This window comes from Balaenoptera musculus, chromosome 14 (genome assembly GCF_009873245.2).
Source record: "Balaenoptera musculus isolate JJ_BM4_2016_0621 chromosome 14, mBalMus1.pri.v3, whole genome shotgun sequence".
Lineage (NCBI taxonomy): Eukaryota > Metazoa > Chordata > Mammalia > Artiodactyla > Balaenopteridae > Balaenoptera > Balaenoptera musculus.
In genome coordinates this window covers 35,870,528-35,890,003 of record NC_045798.1, presented here as the reverse complement: position 1 = coordinate 35,890,003, position 19,476 = coordinate 35,870,528, and the positions used below count along the sequence as shown (strand labels likewise).

The window sequence follows — 19,476 nt, the reverse complement described above, 5'->3', positions numbered from 1 at the left end:
AATTGCTTACAATTTTCTCTATTTTAAAAATATTGCTAATTAGCTGGTACTCTCCTTTCTGCCGTCTTCCATCTGGATAAACGAATTGCTACGGTAATGCTGAGAAAGTACTCAGAAGCCAGGAACTCAGCAATAATCTCTTGGATATGCAGTTTCTTGGGGAGAATGTAAAAACTCTTATCATATATAAAATTCATACAAATAATAATAAGTATACTAGGATTTCAACAGACAAGTATACAAAGGACAAACTATCAGCAACATCAAGAACCTGTTCACATCTTACATGGAGAAGCCAGGATGTACACCAAGGCCTGCTTGACTCCAGAGCCTCTGCTTTTAACCATGTTGTTGGTGTTTAATTCACAACTTGCTTGCTATCATGTTAGCAGACTTAAAGAAAATACCACCCAAGCAGTTGGGATTATCATTTTAATAAAGAATCATCATGAGTGTGGCTAAGAGCCACCCCACAGGACAGATGGTCTGTAGCCTTAAATGGGCATCCAATGAAGCCTGGAAACCCTGCTTGGTTTCTGTGGTCAGCCTGCTCTCCCAGTTTCTGTTTCTTTTTCCAACTTCCATGTTTCTCAACCTGACTGCATTCCCATCACCATTCCCTCCCCATCAGAATATTCAACATCTCAAATTCTTGTATGCAGGTCACTGTGTTCTTTGGGAAATGAACAGCAAACATGACTAAAACACGTTGCTACGAGAATAACTTAAGGAATTTACTTTTACAATTGGAAGATTCTAGTGCTACATTTAAGTCTGTTACCAGATTTTACTTAACTAGTGAAATTTAAATTAAAACAAAAAATCAGAATTGTTAGATTACTGCCTTTCAGAGGCTGAATCTGCCTACTTCAATATAAAGTTCCCCTGGACTTCCCTGGCAGTCCAGCAGTTAAGACTCCGTGCTTCCACTGCAGGGGGCGCAGGTTCGATCCCTGGCTGGGGAACTAAGATCCCGCATGCCACAAAGTGCAACAAAAAAAAAAAGAAAAGAAAAAAGTTCCTCTAAGATGTATTTTAAAAAGTAAAACTTGTAGTACTGGTACCCAGATGTATACAGTTATATTACCCACGTACAGAAGAATGCAATTCCAAGATGGCAGGAGTAGTTGCACCCTTTGATGAAGGTAAAGCCTTAAGTCACCTTTGCTACAGAGAGGTTAAATGCTAGTAATATGTCTAACATTAAACCCTGCAATGTCTGGGCACACACAGGATCCAAGAAAGCACAGAGGCATCTGAAAGCAGCAACATTAGAAGAAAGGTTCCCCCTCTTCTAAGTACACTGCACCACTGAAACAAAAAATGAGTGTGACATTTTATTAAAATTTATTTTTCTTCCAGACTCAACATACTTCATAAGGCTCTCTGAGAAAAAGGATATATAGTTTGTGTAAAAATCACTAGCCTTCCCAGCAAATTAATTTTACTCAAGTTTTTAATGTATACTTTAATCATAAAACTTCTGGACGTGAAAAGAAATAAGCAAAGGTAATATAAGCTAAATGTTCATGAGAAATTGTATAGTAAACCAGTATTTACATTGAAACCATAAAAGGAAACACAATATTGGCAACCTAGCATTATTTATCTAGTGTTTAACTGAGTCACACTCCAGACAGAGTTAGTCCTTTGCACGCATTATCTCTGATCTATACAACTTCTGTGAAAGATTGCTTTATCCCTATATTTTACAAATGAAAAAATAGAGGCTCAGAGGAATTATGTGCTATATCCAAGGTTACCAACTAATAGTAACCAAGTAAGTTGCTTAAAACTTAGGTTTTTTTAATCTATTTATTTATTTTGGCTGTGTTGGGTCTTTGTTGCTGTGCGCGGGCTTTCTCTAGTTGCGGTGAGCAGGGGCTACTCTTTGTTGCGGTGTGCGGGCTTCTCATTGTGGTGGCTTCTCTTGTTGCGGAGCATTGGCTCTAGGCACCCGGGGTTCAGCAGTTGTGGCACGTGGGCTCAGTAGTTGAGGCTCATGGGCCCTAGAGCACAGGCTCAGTAGTTGTGGTGCACAGGCTTAGTTTCTCCGCAGCACATGGGATCATCCAGGATCAGGGCTTGAACCTGTGTCCCCTGCATTGGCAGGAGGATTCCCAACCACTGCGCCATCAGGGAAGCCCCACCAGCTAATTTTTTAAAGTGCCAAATCCAGGTTCAAACCCTAATCCACTTAGTTTCAAACCTCAAGATGTCTCCATAATAAATTCTAGGACATAATACTTAATTTGGAACTCAAATTTGATGTGCTAGATATTTTTAAAATCTCAAATACAGGGACTTCCCTGGTGGCCACATGTTGCACAGTAACTAAGCCCGCGAGCCACAACAACTGAGCCTGCGTGCCTCAACTACTGAAGCCTGCGCTCCTAGAGCCCGTGCTCCACAGCAAAAGAAGCCACCGCCATGAGAAGCCTGCGCACCACAGCAAAGAGTAGCCCCCGCTCACTGCAACTAGAGAAAGCCTGCGCACAGCAACAAAGACCCAACGCACCCAAAACTAAATAAATAAATAAAAATTTAAAAATCTCAAATACAATAAATCTAAAAGAATAAAATATCTAGAAATGAAATTAGCCAAGGAGCTGAACATTTACATATTTAAAATTACAAAACATTGCTAAATTTAAAATGACTAAAATAAATAGATACCTTGTGTTCATGGATACAAAGACTTAATATTGTTGAGATGTCAATACTACCCAAAGCAATCTACAGATTCAATGCAATCCCTATCAAAATCCCAACAGATTTTTTTTTTTTTTTTTTTCAGATACAGAAAGTCAATCCTCAAATTGATATGGAATTGCAAGGGGCCAAAACAACCTTGAAAAAGAACAAAGTTCCTGATTCCAAAACTTATTATAAAGCTACGGCAATCAAAGCAATGTGGTACTGGCATAAAGATAGACATATACACCAATGGAACAGATTCCAGAGTCTAGAAATAAACCCAAACATCTATGGCCAATTGTTTTTTGACAAGGGTGCCAAGTCCATTCAATGGGGAAAGAAGTCTCTTCCACATATGGTTCAGAGACAACTCTGACTCCAGAGCCTTTCCAATTAACCATACTGTTGGTGTTTAATTTACACAAGACCCATTGTATAAGACACTGTATATAGAATAATTAACTCAAAATGGATCAAAGACCTAAATAAGAGGTAAAACCATGAAACTTAATGATTCTTAGATATAACACCAAAAACATGAATAATGAAAGATAAACTGGATTGCATCAAAATTTAAAACTTTTTTTTTTTTTTTTTTTTGGCCACACCATGCGGCTTGCAGGATCTCAGTTCCCTGACCAGGGACTGAACCCGGGCCACGGCAGTAAAAGCCCGGAATCCTAACCACTAAGCCACCAGGGAACTCCCTAAAACTTATTTCCTGCATCAAAGGGTCTTATCAAGAAAGTGAAAAAACAACCTATGGAATGGGAGAAAGGATCTGCTAATCATATATCTAATAAGAGTTTCATGTCCAGAATATGTAAAGAACTTTTACAACTCAACAACAAAAGGCAACCCAATTAAAATATGGGCAAAAGGCTTGAGTAAGTATCCCTCTGAAGAAAATATACAAATGGCCAATAAGTACATGAAAAGACTGCTCTACATCATTAATCATCAAAGAAATGCAGATCAAAACCACCATGAAATACCACTTCATCCTCACTGATGGCTATTTTTTTAAAAAACCTAACAGAAAGTGTTGAGGATGTAGAAAAACCTCCCCAGTGTGTGGAGGGTGCAGCACCCCTTACCTCCTCACTCAATGTCAGTGGCAGTTTCCCCAGCTGTGACAATCAAAAATGCCTCCACTGTTTCTGAGTTTCCCCTGGGAGCAAAATTCTTCCAGTTGTGAACCACGGGTTTATCTAGATAGCGTGTGGCCCTGTATTTATACACTGGTTCTGGTTAGAGGTGGGCCAGGCAGGCACACACACAGCTTGGGCTCTGAATTTACACAGACTGAGTTTTAAATTATCGTTCCACCACTTACCAGGTACCCTGACACGTAACCATCCTAAGCTTCAGTCTGACCTGAGCCTCATATGACCCCTCCATAGAGCCGACCCCTCCCCAGGGTCACAGCGGGGGCCAGAGAGGACTGCTTCCACAGTTCAAGAAGGTGGTGTAACCGAGCAGGACCCTACAGGGCCTTCCCGGGACAGACCCCTCCCCACATCCTCGGCTGTAGCTCCTCTCTGAAGTACCTAGAGAATGGTATCTGGTGCACATTTCCTGAGTTGTTTTTACAGATGCTAAAACCCCCACAAAATGGAAGAAATTAACTACTTGATGACCATGATACCTACCAGCACCTAAGGACTGATAATGTGACACCACCCTGTTACCTTACTATCAACCAAGTTACCTCACCATCAGCCAATCAGAGAATTTTGTGCACAAGCTGGGACGTCCCTCCCTCATCTTGCCTTTAAAGATGCTTTGCTGAAAGCCATGGGGAGTTCAGGTGTTTTGAGCACAAGCTGCCCTTGGACCCCCTACTTGGCGCCCTGAAATAAACGCTGCACTTGCCTTCACCACGACCCAGTGTCAGTAGATTGGCTTTACTGTGTGTGGCCGAGTGGACCCAAGTTTGGTTCAGTAGCAGTAGCACCTGGAAACTACTAGGTACTTCGCAGATATTAGATCTCTTCCTTCTTTCGTTAGAAAACAATGTACAGACGACCCCCAGCTTACAATGGTTTGGCCTGTGAATTTTTACTTTATAATGGTGTGAAAGCAACACGCATTCAGTAGAAACCCTCCTTCACATTTTGAATTTTGATCCTTTCCCGGCTAGTGACAGGCCTGCCCTACGAGCCCCTCTCATGATGCTGAGCAGAGGCAGCCCCAGCTCCCGTCAGCCACGCGATCCCGGGGGCAAATAACCGATGCACTTACAGCCATTCTGCACCCAGACAACCATTCTGTTTTCCACTTTCAGTACAGTATTCAATCAGTCACACGAGAGAGTCAACAGTTGATTATAAAATAGGCTTTGTTAGATGATCCTGCCCAACTGTAGGCTACTGAAGTGTTCTGAGCATGTTTAAGTTAGGCTAGGCTAAGCTATAATGTTTGGTAGGTGAGGTGTATTAAATGCATTTTCGATTTAGGATCTTTCCAAATTAGGATGGGTTCATCAGGATGTAACCCCATCGTAAGCCAAGGAAGATCTGTATTGAAAAGCTCTGAGACCTATGCCACGTAGGTGGGTGACTGTTAGGCTAGGATCCCTGCCATCAAGGAGCCCACTATTTAGTGAAGGACACAGGAAAGTGAACAAATGACTTATGACCTAATTCCCACTTCGATCAACAGCTCTTCTTATCTCTTTGTTTTAGCTTCCCAAACCATTTCCCCATTCCCTAAGGCCCATCCAAATGAGGTCTACCCTTCAGCCTATTTGTGCAAATAGTATGAGTCTAATTCACATTCCAGCCCCAAACAGCCAAATTAGGACTGACATGGGTGAGAAGAGCCCTAGGGGTATAGGGAAGGGTCTTCAGGTAAAAACTACTAGATCCAGCTACTCCTCCACGCTGTGTCCAAAGCAGACTGTCCTCCCCAAGAGACAAGGAAGGCATCTTCCCCACGCTACCTAACTCTACTTAACGTGAATGCTGTCCTTTAATCACTGCTGAGGGCTACACGACAAACCAATCCCATTTTTGTACCACCTTCCAGCATGTTATTAGTACTCTTCTTTGTTTCTGAAAGAACTACCTTTAAATTAAATTTAGGTGCTACACGGGATAAAAACCAGTATCATTACTATGCAGTCACAACTCTTAAACAGTACAAAAGTAAGTATGATTCACTTCTCTGACATGCCTGACCCACCAGATGTTGCTCTGAATGACTTCTGGCTATTTCCAAAAACCTAACCTACCTCGAAGGGTAAAGATCTTCCACCATTGAGCATAAAAGGATATATTTCAAGACTGAAAGCAATTTAAAAAGGAAGGAGTGTTCAAAATGTTTTTCATAATAACAGCGTCACTGAAATGCATATATTGCCACTGAAGAGGGCAAAGTACACTGACTGCATACGTTTTCAGTCATATTCCTTCAGAGAGACATTTTTTTATAGGAGTACGAACAGATTCCTTATTACCCATTTGTAATGGAGTACAAAACTGAAGAATGTGAGGTAATTAGATCTTAGGGGTAAACTTCAGACTTATTAACAACATAAGCATCTGAAATTTAAACAGCAGTATTTTTCATCATGAATAATGTCCATCAATTATCACCATCCATCACTCCCACCTCAGCAGGCAGCGTGAGGCTGCGGGAAAGAAATGACTATTTGCTCGCATCCCAGGACAGTATGTACATATGCATGTATCTATTCAGCAAGTATCACGCACACACACACAACCCAGAACACCAGAACCACACCCCATTCCCCCCTCCCCACCATTTGGTTTTACAGAGACCTTGCCACCGGCACCAACTTCTCTACATTTGCCAGGAACCCCAAGGCTGATTGTAAACCTCTGAGTAAGAGATGCCAGAGTCAATACTTCATGAGCACGCACACTTCGATTTTGGAGGCTTGTATTTCTCTAAACTTAACTCAAATTCAAAGGAGTATTAGTGAGGTCAAAGCTCAGCCCTCGCCTTCGAGACACCATCCGAGGGCGAAGCCCTTGTGCCGGAGCGGCTCTCACCTGGTGTCAGTGAGCTGCAATGGGATCAGGGGTCATGGTGCCACAATTCTAGTTAAAAGGTGACTTCTGCCACATAAGCAATTAGACCAACCTCTCTCACTGCATCAATCACCTTTTAACGACTCCAGTAGTGGAGAGGAGGGTCTTCCCTCATTACTAACAGCACACTAATTAAACAAACAAGAAAAAAATAAGCACCAACCCATCAGCTTACTTAACTGATGTCATAAAAGTGACCAGGAGAATTCCTCAGCTCCTGTAGCACAGATTTCCAAACTGTGCAAGGGAGCACTGCACAGCCAAACTCTAGGCTCCCTTGCATTTAACTCTCAGGAATGCAGCCCCCAGTTTCTCAGAGGGGAGTCTTCTAGATCAGGAAGCACAAATTCACCGCTTTCTACTCTTCCTTCTGGAACCGCCTGGGACTACCTGTCTCAGTTAGAGAGCACGTGGCGACCACGAGGCCGGGAGGCAGGGACGTGAACTCCCTCCCACGTGGCCACCCAGCTCTGGGCATCCCAGACCGTGGCTGCAGAGGGGCCCGGGGACCTGGGCGAGTCTTCCAGCAATGACAATGAAAACACACACCGCTCCAACTTCATGCTGGACCGTGCACAGTGCCTCCCGGGGCCCCGGTAGTTTTCAGACGTGTTAGGAGGGGGACATCCCTCTCGGGGCCCTGGGTGGACACTCGGGTGGATAAAGGATGCGGGAGCAGCTGCGCCGCTGCTGCCAGCACCACCCGACACGCATGTCACTGAGTGGTGCCATAGTGTCACACAGCTCCGCAAACAGACACCAGATGAGGCTGCGCCGGCAGGGGCTCACGAGCTGACCTGCACACGAGCTCCTGCAAGGTGAGAGAGAAGGATTTCCAAGAGCAACAGCGAGTCAGTGAGGCCACATTGGTAATGTTGGAAAATAAAGCCCGTTTCACACATCGATCTGTTTAAAAGCAGCGTCTACTTTGATGTGCTGTTCGCTGTTCGATTCTGAGCTGGGATCAAGCCATGAACTCGGCTGACAAGGTACCTGCCCTCCCAGCACTTAGATTCTAATGCTAAGGAGAGAGGGAGGCAACAAATGAAAAACACGATTCTAGACTGGGATAACTATCATGAAGGAAGTCAGAGTGTATGGGAGGAACGGCAGGAGGGGTGACTTCAGGTAAAAGCCACATCTGAAAAAGAAATAGAGCACAGCTAACATGGGAGCCAGAGCATCAGGACCCGGCTGAGGGTGTTCACCTAACTACGCCGGGACAGACTCAGGATTCACTTTCTCACAAGACACTGCTGCTGTTCTTTCTTCAGGCATTTTGCCAACCTGCAAATTACTTTAGAAACAAAGCCAGAGTAGAAAATGAGGTGACTCAGATACTACGTTATAAAACATTCAGGAAACCAGTGGAAATTTTAGCAGTCACACAGTCTGAACAAAAATCTCCAGTTGCAATCTAAAAATTGCTTCCTGAGAGTTGCTTTCTGATCTTTGGTGAAGACAGGTGGGACTACAAGCATCTTTTAAAATGTTATAATAACTAGACATTCTGTTGACACAGAGGATGTTACACACTTTATCTTCATTCCCTCTTGAAACTCACTGTTAGGGAGCTGAACTGTGCCCCCAGAGTAAGTTGGCGTTCTCACCCTCAACGCCTCAGCATGCGACCTTATTTGGAAATAGGATCTTTACAGAGGTAACTGAGTTAAAAAGAGGTCATTAGGGTGGGCCCTAAACCAATGACTGCCTCCCTTATAAACAGGGGATATCTGGACAAAGACAGACAGACACACACACACGGGGAGAACGCCGTGAGAACATGAGGTAGTGCTCAAGGTGCTGCCACCTACAAGGAATGCCCAATGTCGCCAGCTAACCGAGAGCGGCCCTCAAGGAACCAGCCCCACTGACACCTCGATCTCAGACTTGCTGCCTCCAGAACTTTGCGACAACACATTTCTGTCGTTTAATCCACCCGTTTGTGGCACTTAGTGACAGTGGCCCTAGCAAACGAATCCACTCACCAACACAACAAGAAAGAAATGTTAACAGGAATAACTGTTAAGTACAAGGAGAAAGTTTAGAGGAAATGGAAGAGGTCAAGTTTTTGAAAGATGAAAGACGGATGGAGAAAAAAAAGGAGGACTAGACAGGAAGTGCTCCAAAGCCCTCCTCAGTGGAGAGATATCAAAAACCATGACAACTATAAGAAAATTTCCAAGTCAAAGCCACAATTTTCCAAATTGAACGTTCCCACGGGGCCCAGCACAGCGGAGAAGCGGCAGCCGCCCTGCCGGGCTCCACAGAAGGCGGTCAGGACGGGAGGAGCCGTGGACAGTGTCCAGGGCCCCGCGGTGTCCCGGAGGGAAAGGTTCAGAGACACCACGCGGGGCTCGGGCAGAAGATGCGTGGCTGCAGTGAGCTCTGCCGGGGGTGAAGCCACACTGGCCGAGGGGCACCCACTACCCTGGGTGTCCTCCCGGCCTCTGACCCACCGAGACCAGGGGAGAGACCCGCCCGCAAGCCACCAGGGCGGGGCCCCGGGGCCCCATCACACCCAGCCCAGCGCGCCGCCACCAGGGCTGGGGACCATGAAGCAAGCAGCTCCCTGGAGGCTTTCCGAGGAGAAAGAGCAGGCGAGAGCACGCGGAGGAGGGAGACGACGGGAAGAGGGGCAGCGAGGGGGAGACACGGGCGTTTAAAAGTTTGGGACTTCTCCACAGTAACAATTCAAAATTCTAAAGGAAAAGTATTTCCGCTCTAGCATTCTACAGCCAGCCTCCCGATGAAGGATGAGGCTAGAACACATTTCCAGATGCGTAAACCTTATGGTGAAGCCTTCCTCCACGCCCAGCGGGACCAGGAGGCCGAGGGAGAAGAAGTGGGAAACGGACCCGACACAGGGACCCAAGGCAGGCGAGGGTCACAGAGGCCAGGCGAGGGGGCTGGAGCTCTGTCGGAAATTGGAAATAGGGGGCCTAACACACAAGCCAACACAACAACTAACAAGCATGGAATCAAGTCCCACAAGAAACAGGTAAAAGAGTTGAAGGAGTTGCTTCTAAGAAGCAGTCAACAGCCCTGAGGAAGAGACTTTGGTGCTTTTCACTGCATACCTCAAAGTCCAATTTGAATTTTTAAACTATACATTAAAAAAAACAAACTTGGGCTTCCTTGGTGGCACAGTGGTTGAGAATCTGCCTGCCAATGCAGGGGACATGGGTTCGGGTCCTAGTCCAGGAGGATCCCACATGCCGCGGAGCAGCTGAGCCCGTGTGCCACAACTACTGAGCCTGTGCTCTAGAGCCCGCGAGCCACAACTACTGAGCCCACGAGCCACAACTGCTGAAGCCCACGTGCCTAGGGCCCGTGCTCTGCAACGGGAGAATCCACCGCAATGAGATGCCCGCACACCGCAACAAAAGAGTGGCCACTGCTCGCCACAACTGGAGAAAGCCCGCGCACAGCAACGAAGACCCAACACAGCCAAAAATAAATAGATTAAATAAATAAATTTATATATTAAAAAAAAAAAACTTAAAAATGTTTTAAGATGAAAAGAATTATTATGTGATGCAGCCTTATAAAATGAATCTTACTCACAGGAATGAAAACTACTAAAGAAAAGAAAAACAAACACCAAGCAAATATGAGCACTGTGGGGCTCTGTTTTGTTCTGCTTTTAATTAGGAAAAGCTCTTCTCCAACTCTCAACATCAGCCCCTGTGGTCCATTTGAGATTTAGGTATCTCTCATTAACAAGACAAAACAAATGAACCAGGAAATTTAAATATAGCAAAGTTCGGACTTCCCTGGTGGCACAGTAGTTAACAATCCGCCTGCCAAGGGAAGAGACATGGGTTCGAGCCCTGGTCCGGGAAGATCCCACATGTTGCTGAGCAACTAAGCCTATGCACCACAATTACTGAGCCTGCACTCTAGAGCCCGCAAGCCACAACTACTGAGCCCATGTGCCACAACTACTGAAGCCCACGTGCCTAGAGCCTGTGTTCCACAAGAGAAGCCACCGCAATGAGAAGCCCACGCACCGCAACAAAGAGAAGCCCCCACTCGCCACAGCTGGAGAAAGCCCGCGTGCAGCAACAAAGACCCAACGCAGCCAAAAATAAATAAATAAATAATTTATTAAATAAATAAATACAGCAAAGTTCCTATTAAGTTATCTAGTTGATTCACTTGGAGCAGGGAAATGTCCTAATACAAAAGCACTTTTCCATTCTATGGCAAGGATATCAGCAAAAAATTTAGCCAACATTTAAAAGGATGACATTCAGCAGTTGAAAAAAAAGATCAGCTACCATAACAATACAGATATATTAGTATTTTTCAACTAGTAGAGAATAAAATTTCATGTAGCTTTATAATCTAAGGAAATTTTTATGAAAATGATTAGAGCTTGCAGAAAAATGTCAACTACTTAGAGACGTTATAAACTAGTCAGCAAGAGAATTTTTTTCTTTTAGTTAAGTTTTAGTTAAGTGTTCACCTGCACTATATATATCAGGTATATAAGACAGCTCTGTTTTCTTGATACTACAGAAATAAGGCTCTACCTGCAGGCCTGGACAACAAAACTTATACAGCCAGAGATAAAATGACAGCAAAAATCACAAGGCTTAATTTTGTAAACATACATAGTGCCTAAGACATATACAAAACTGCTAAATTATGAAAGTATATTTCCTATTTTGACACTATAAAGATAAACGTTCTGGGTCAAGGAAGAAATTTCAAGCACAGAAAGCAATATTTTTGAGACATAAACATCTTTCAACTGAACATCATATTCTCATGCTAAAAATAGAAGCACAGAAGCTCTCTCCCAGATGCTTCCTTTGCTCCCTTTCAATCCCCATGTACAGTACTCCTTTCTCAATCCCTCCCCGCACAGCTTGGAGCAGGAAAATGTCCTAACACAAAAGCCCTTTTCCATTCTACGGCAAGAATATCAGCATACCCCTACAAGAATACAAGCTACTTCTGGGCAAGGCAGCTGTTCTACTCGCCTTTCTGCCCTTTGCCCTGCGCCTCTAGACACTGGTGTCCCTTCCTTGTCCAGTTAGAGCTCCCAGCCTGCCACCCTGCCTCTGTTCCTCGGGGTGGCTTGAGGCTCTGGTTTAACATACAACCTCCTCTAATCCTCAGAATCAGCCCAGCAGAAGGTACTGTGGTCTCCAAGTTACAGATGAGACAACTGAGTAAACTAAACACCAAAAGTGTTCACGGACTTGGAAATTCCTGAAGGTCTATGAAGGTGTTTCTGTTTAATGGGACGTTCCCCTGCACTGAAGAACTGATAAATCCCAAGTCATTAATTTATTCACAGTAAATAAAACACCATTAAAGCTCCGTTAGAAGACTTCCCTGGTGGCGCAGTGGTTAAGAATCTGCCTGTCAATGTAGGGGCCAAAGGTTCGATCCCTGGTCCGGGAAGATCCCACATGCTGCAGAGCAACTAAGCCCGTGAGCCACAACTAGTAAGCCTGCGAGCCACAACTACTGAAGCCTGTGCACCTAGAGCCCGTGCTCCGCAACGAGAAGCCACTGCAATGAGAGAAGCCTGCAACGAAGAGTAGCCCCCGCTTGCTGCAACTAGAGAAAGCCCACGTGCAGCAACGAAGACCCACCGCAGCCAACAAAAAAAACAAAACAAAAACTCCATTAGAATCTTTCTGCAGATGTAGTTGGCAAATGAGTCAAATGATACAGTGAAGGGAGCACCAGTTCACAAAAACTCAAACTCAGGTACTCAACAACATTAGGGGTTTCAGCCAGCTGCCCCCATGGGTGGGTGGAGGGGGAACGAGGCTCCTATATGGAGGAGGAGGCTGGAAGCTCCGTCCAACTCTGGAATGTTGGACCTCGGTGCTGCTACGCGTGGTCCAGTCCCAGGTAACCAGGGGTCACAGAGGACGCTCCTCGAATCAGCAGTCAAAGGTACCTGGGAAGATCCTTCAAAAGGGGTGGGTTTGGATTCTGACAAACTATATCGCTGAGCCCATTTCTCCTTCTCAACACTAAACAGAACCACCTTCCTCTCAGGCTCAGCTGAGAGCAATATTTAGCCAGCGTTTAGGGGCCCCGTTTTAAACACTCTGTCCTGACTCATCATAGCGATGTGATCACGCTGTGGAAGCGGGCAGAGGGAAATCAGCTTCACATCATCCAACTCGTTCCAGAGCCGCCCGGGAGTGGGGCGGGGGGGGGGGGGCGCGGGGGGTAGCATCACCTCCACTGTTCTCTCCGCTGGCTTTTCTCGCCCTGGCACAGTTGGTTTTGCACATATAAATGATTCAGAGAAACCCAGCCTCCTATACAGCAGGTGCTATCTTTCTAGCAATTTATAGATGCTGACATTAAGCATAAGTTCTCCAGCTCTGCCTAATCAAGTCAAAACAAAACCCTAAACTTGATGTCAAGCAGATGCAGGAGAATTCTTACGGTCCTTGGGCAGCTTGGTGGTGATGGAGCCAGGGCAACGCCACCACAAAGCTGCGAGCCTTCAGCAAAGCTCTTTCAGCCCCACCGGCATCACCTAGAAAATGGGACTACTATCTCCATTTGCAGGGTCATTGTGGCTCTTGAGATAATTTGTGTAAACCACAAGTCCTCACCCAAAGAAAGTGTTCAATCATGTAACTGCAACAGTAATGACAACCTTTCACAAACATTAAACACCTCCTAGAAACATTTAGTGTCCCTAAAAAGTAGGCATCAGCACCATTTTACAGACAAAGAGTCTCAGTAGCTATCTTTTAAAGAACCCCAAATTCCAAATTCTTACTTTTCAAATAACATTACTTAGGCAAGTTTTTTTAATTGGTTGAGCCAGTTAGAAAACCCTACAACAAAAGATCAGTCCTTTCTCAAAAGGTATTTGTTTAATACACATTTTAATTTATAAAACAGAGAGCTTTCTCTCTTAAGTGATACTTCCCTGAATAAGGCCTGTTTCTGTGTAGTTCATATGAAGAAATGTTATGACTATTAACGTTATTCGAAATTCATCCAAAAAACTGTTGAAATTTTAAAGAAATATAATATGTGGGCAGATGCTTTGGAATGTTTTACAAAGAAAAAAATAATTACATGTAGAATCCTAAAGAAGCAAAAAGTATATTCACACAGAATCTTAAAGGAAACAAAAAGTATATTCCCTACGAGTCTGCTGTAAGCCCAAGCATTCCTTGACTTATGCCAGTTCAGAAAAAAGACGCATCACTTTACAAGGATCACAGACCTACGACTCAACCTTTGGGGGAAGTACCATATCACATCAGGGAGCAGCAACTCAGATTTCTTAATTCACATGAACTGTCTGATGCTTCTGCTGTCTCACAGTTGATAACAATACAAAATCACACAAAAAAATTAACAGATGACTTTATATTGAATAGCTCCTATCTTTCAAGGGCCTCTCTTTTAGAATGAATGAAACAGCACGTCTCTAGTACAGCAGGGCACACCTATCTTGCCAGGAGCCAGAAATGTCACATCATCATGAACTGAACAGATGAGAACCATCCTGGCCATTGTACAACTCCTGTTTGTTTATTCAGAGGTAGAAAAAAGGCTTTTAGGTAGATTTCAATTCCAGATTAACCAATGAACTTTTTTGTTTTTAATTACGATACTTTTCCTATAAAAAAGAAAACATCTTACTATAGATTTAAAAACAGATGGGATAAACCCTCCCTTCCATTATATTTCAGAAATAGGTAAATGCAGAAATTCAATCAGTCACTAAAGGTGTGACTTGGTACCATACACCTATCTTCCTTCTTGCAGGAAAGTCACTAGTTCCAGCCTTAGAGTTTCTGAAGGATGCTTTCCCCATCCTCAGCTTCTCCCCTTTGCCTATAACTACTTAATTATAACCACCAAAACCAAACAATTTTTAAACCTAGATAATGGTACCTCTTCTCCTTGAAATATTAGGGTCTTTAATCATGTTTCTTAAACTTTTCAAATCCATGTTCCTTTACACTCCCTATAATGTTACGTAAAAACATACAACAACTAAATTAACAAATGACCAAAAAGTTAAAAATCAAAACAATAGGAGAAAGCACCACAGACCTTCAAAGCCCCCAATGCCCTGCAAGTACCAGGTCTGCAGAGCCGCTCGGGCTCCCTCTATCCAATTCCTTCTGCTCATCGACCTGTGAGGGCCCGACCCTTCCCCTCTTTCCCCTTCACAGCGACTTTTAAATCTACAGATCCAACCCCACAACCGTCCCCCAACAGTGCCCATGTTTAAATGTTCCTCCGCCTCCTCAAGCTGTCCTTTCCCTACTAGAATCTGACAAACCTTTAAGGCTGGCTTCTTATTCCACCCAACACTATCTCTCTTCCCTACTCCCCGCCCTTGGTTCAACATTTACAGAGCGAAGGAGGCAAACTGGCCGCAGGGAGTGTCTGAAAATTAAGGAGACAGTCTTTATTTCCTCTAATCCTGGTTAAGGCTAGAGGAAAGCCACAGAAGACTCGAGGGCAAACACAAAGTAGCACAGAACAAGCAAAATAGCAACCACATCAACACGTGTGAAGGGTCTGCCTCCTGCAGCTGATCAAGGGAAGTGAGCCTTGAGGACTGAATGCACAGGTGGAGACGGTTGGGAAAAAACTGAACTGAGAGCACAGAGAAACTCAGATTTGCTAAAATAGGTGAGAACAGACCATTGCAGATTCATGAACAGGAAAGATGAAAAAGATGCTAGAAGTTGAAAACAACTTAGAATCTGTAAACCACTTTGAATTTTACTTATACTCTGCCTGGTTGAAAAAAATAAGTTGAGACAGTTCAGACAAATTTACCTATAACTAAACAAAGTTAAGGGAATTGGTACAAAAAGTAAATAAGGATATGAAATGAAATAAAGGCAACAAACGAAGCTACTGTTCATAAAGTTAACTACAGAAGTAAAGACTTTCGAAACTGTCCAAATATGCCAAAAAGTCAGATAAAGGCAATCCACCAGCTACCCAGACACTACAAGGAGTGCTTTTCTGTAAGCCCATGTTTCCCCTCCAAAGAAGTAGGAAAGCCTTACTTGGATACTTCATGTTTAAAATATATGACACTGCAGATAGACACAAACACCGCATAATAAAGTTCTAAATTCTGAGATTACAAAAACAGGCAGCACATTCCAAATGGCTTTTTAAAAGATCACTTTCTAGTCTCCCCCATACATTTATGTAGTCTCTCAAATTATACATTTGACCTAAATAATCTGAAAATAATTTTAAAAGGTCCCTCTCCTAACAACACATAAACCCCTTGCCTTTTGGCCACACTCTCCTTGTAGAGACGTGCGATGAAGGCAGGAAAAGGATCTGATGCTGCAACCGCAGCGCCACGCTTTACAAGGGGGAATGAACTCTGGCTCCTTCCTTCCTCATTTCTTTGTAGCAATTTTAACACCAATCTAACTGACAAACAGCGGCACCGAAACTTAGCATTCAAAGCCTTTAGAGGAAAAAGATTCTAAACTATAATCAGTGAATCAAATAAGAAAAAATGTGTACTATATCATCATTCTAATCCCAAAGTCACACTGAGGGCTTTATCTTGCATCGCAGCACCGTTTATCTCCTAGTGGATTCTTTTTTCCTCCTCCTTCCCTCTTGATGGGATGGAAACTTGGGGCAGAATCCTCCAGTCCCAGGGTTCCAGAGCAGGGCCAGACCACCTGGGCCCAGCTTCCTGTTGTCAGTCAGGGCGGCCGAGGAGCACCGCAGAGGCTGGAGCGGCCACACCACACAGGCTGCCGTGGACTCACAGAGATACCGAGTGACTTCATCTGGACCCTGGGGGTGAGCAACTTCTCCATTATCATCCTAGACTACAGGACCGCACACGTGGAAAGCGTTTAGTGGTAGTAACAGTGTGTTACTAAAATAAAGAATCAAGACCAAGGCAGGGAAGGTGGATTCCAAAAATCAGAGCTTAATAGCCAGCAAAGTCACCAAGACGACTTCTTATTCAAATACCATATTACCAAAATATAGCCATAAAACTTACTGCTGCGGCCTGTGGGAACTATCCTCAAAGTTTTAGTAAGACATCATTTATATAGGATTCTGCCAACTGATGGCTCTGCTTGCCAACCTGTGAGCTGTCTCATCATAAAGAAGGCAAATGAGAGGTCAGAGAACTCTGGGGCTCAGCCAGAAAGAAAACTTCCTTCTAAATGAAGGCAACAAGACAGATCAAAACAGGCTTTCAAAATAAAGGTCCCAAACCACTGCCCAGTGACTGATGAGAAACTCAATGTGCACGCAGTGACAGCCGCTGGGGTCCCATCAAAAAGGAAAGGATTTAAATTAAAGGCGGGCAGACTTAACTCAGACTTAAAGGGAAACTTCCGGACAGCTTGCTAAGCACCCACAGGAGGCAGCTCATTCTACCTCCTAACAAGACAAAGCTTCCAGCCCAGTGTCCCTGCGCAGTCACATATGAGGAAATGCGTATATGAAGACGCACACCCAGGAGAAATAGCTGTCGACACAGAGAACCACGCTATATTTAAACTCGATATTAACATTTAAACTACACATTGCAAAATGTTCACTGTAACGCTCGTCAGCTTAATTTAACCTTTTACCACCTCTAGTGAGTGGCACTGCCAAGATTATTCATCCAAAGCTCACAATTCAGGACAGCCGAGTGAACTGGCTCTCAGGTCACACTGCCTGCTGCTTCCTACCTTCATTCTACAGACCTCCGCAGGGGTCTCATCTAAAAGCTGGCTCTGCGCTGGGTGCCGGCAGCTACGAGTCTGGCCTTCAAGGACTCGGTCTAGCGCAGGAGACGACACAGTCAGTAACCCAAACATGACAATCCAGGTGATGAGTACCTTTATGGCTATAAGAATGTAACAAGAAAGGACACGGGAGCCCCAGCTGACCCTATTATTTGCTTCTTACCAGTGGCTTCACTATAGTGTTGGATGGCTCTCCAATGTTCCCATTTCCTGTTCCTCCAAAACAAAGCTTCTCTTGTTGATTCTCAACCATGCCATCGAACATTAGAACCTACCGTCTCATTTCCAGCATTCTACAGCCATCACCACCCACATCTGGGCCTGGAGATACTGCAATCTGATACATCAGCACCACATGTAAGTGGAGGGAAGCAGCCTCCCACACCGCCCAGGGCTCTTCCACACGTGGCCTTGGGCCTGCTTCTCACACTCTGGCCGAGTATGGCCTGAGGGTAACTGCCCTTCAGGCAAAGAGGATGCTGCACTAGGGCACCAGACGCCGAGGGCTACATTACTCGAATCCTTCCCCCACGCTCCCACCTCTGCTACACCTGCCGCACTTTTCAATCTGAAACCGCTGAGAACAATCAGTATCAAACCATCCACATATAAGCCATTAGGGGGTCAACTAACTAACTTGTAAATTCTTCAAAATATATTGCAAAACTGACTTTGTGTTGTTCAAAGCATTACAAACTAGCCAGGCCAAGTTTGAATAACCAGTAGCGCTTACCAAGCATCTTCAACAGGGCCTGGCGTGACACCAAGGCAAGAGACACTTTTTCAGTTAGGGAAAACGAAGAAAAAAAAAAAAAAGGTATGGAAAAATAATCCCCAAACGTACATTTTAAATTAGCCTAGCGGTTTGTTAAGTAATTCTTAACATTTCCAAATATTCAGAGTTCCAACACTTTCTGAAAGGAAGGATGATCTTTCTGGTCCTGTTTTTCATAAGTGTGCCTTCCAAACGACATCCCCAGTTTTCAATGAGAACAGTCTCAATTTGCCCGGGCGTGGGGAGAAACGATGACCCGCGGGGTTAAAAGTTGAGAGAACAGCCCTCAGCATCAACTGTACCTTAACATGTTCGACACAGATTAAGATGTGCAGAGGGGAGGGGGTTTGGGAGGAGAAAAACTACTCACTGGGGATTCGGTCTACAGCCCTGAGGCGGAGACGCCGGGCAAACGAACGGCCGCAGAAAAATAACTGCAACTTCCCGGGCCCCCGCCGCGATGCGTATCACGTGCCGGGCCCCCTCCCCCAGGCCCGGGGGCTGGATGGAAACGCGGCCTCCGGCGGCACTTCCCTCGCCGGGACCCGCTGGGCCGAGCGTCTCCGGGGCCGCAGCTCCAGCTTCCGCGCCGCAGAGCCAGGAGGAGGGGGTCCGAAGTGACCCTCCGCTCGCGCGGCGGGGGCACCAAATTTTTCAGAGTCTCCCCGCCCGCCGCGATCCCCGAGCCCGCCCCGCGAGTCCGTGTTTCTAGATGACGCCGGCGGCGGGACGCGGGCAGGGGGGCTCGGCCCGCGCGGGCCCAAGGGTCCCGGCCTCATGCCGGGCGGCCCGGCGCCCGCGCCGCGCTGGAGACCCCGCCGCCGAGGACCCCGGCCCGGCGCCCCCGCTTACCTGCAGCGACTCTGCTCCCGCCCCGCGCCGGCGCCCGCAGGCAGCCGAGGGCAAGCGGCGGCCGAACGGCGACGACGAGGACCGGCCGGGCTGAGCGCGCTCGCGGGCGGCCGAGAAGGCGGGGCCGGCCGGGGGCGCGCGCGGGGCCCGGGCGCCCGCCGCCGCCGCTGCCTCGGGAGCCGCTTGGGCCGCAGCCGAGCCGGGCGGCCCTCATGAATGGGACGCGGCGCGGCGCGGCGGCGGCGGCGGCGGCGGCGGCGGCGGCGGCGGCGGCGGGCGGGCGGTGCGCAGGCCCCTCCCCGCCACGTGACGCCGCGCTCCACCGCCCGCTCCCGGCCGC

General features: G+C 45.9%; 1 protein-coding gene across 1 annotated transcript in view; it reads right to left on the bottom strand.

Annotated features, from left to right (window-relative positions):
• Window positions 1–19,252, bottom strand: part of LPIN2 (lipin 2) — an 81,036-nt gene extending 61,784 nt beyond the window's left edge. Inside the window, exon 1 of the mRNA XM_036823721.1 lies at window positions 19,137–19,252. The gene's annotated coding sequence lies outside the window, so the exon portion shown is untranslated. The remainder of the gene's footprint in view (window positions 1–19,136) is intronic.
• Between the last annotated feature and the right edge of the window lie 224 nt (window positions 19,253–19,476).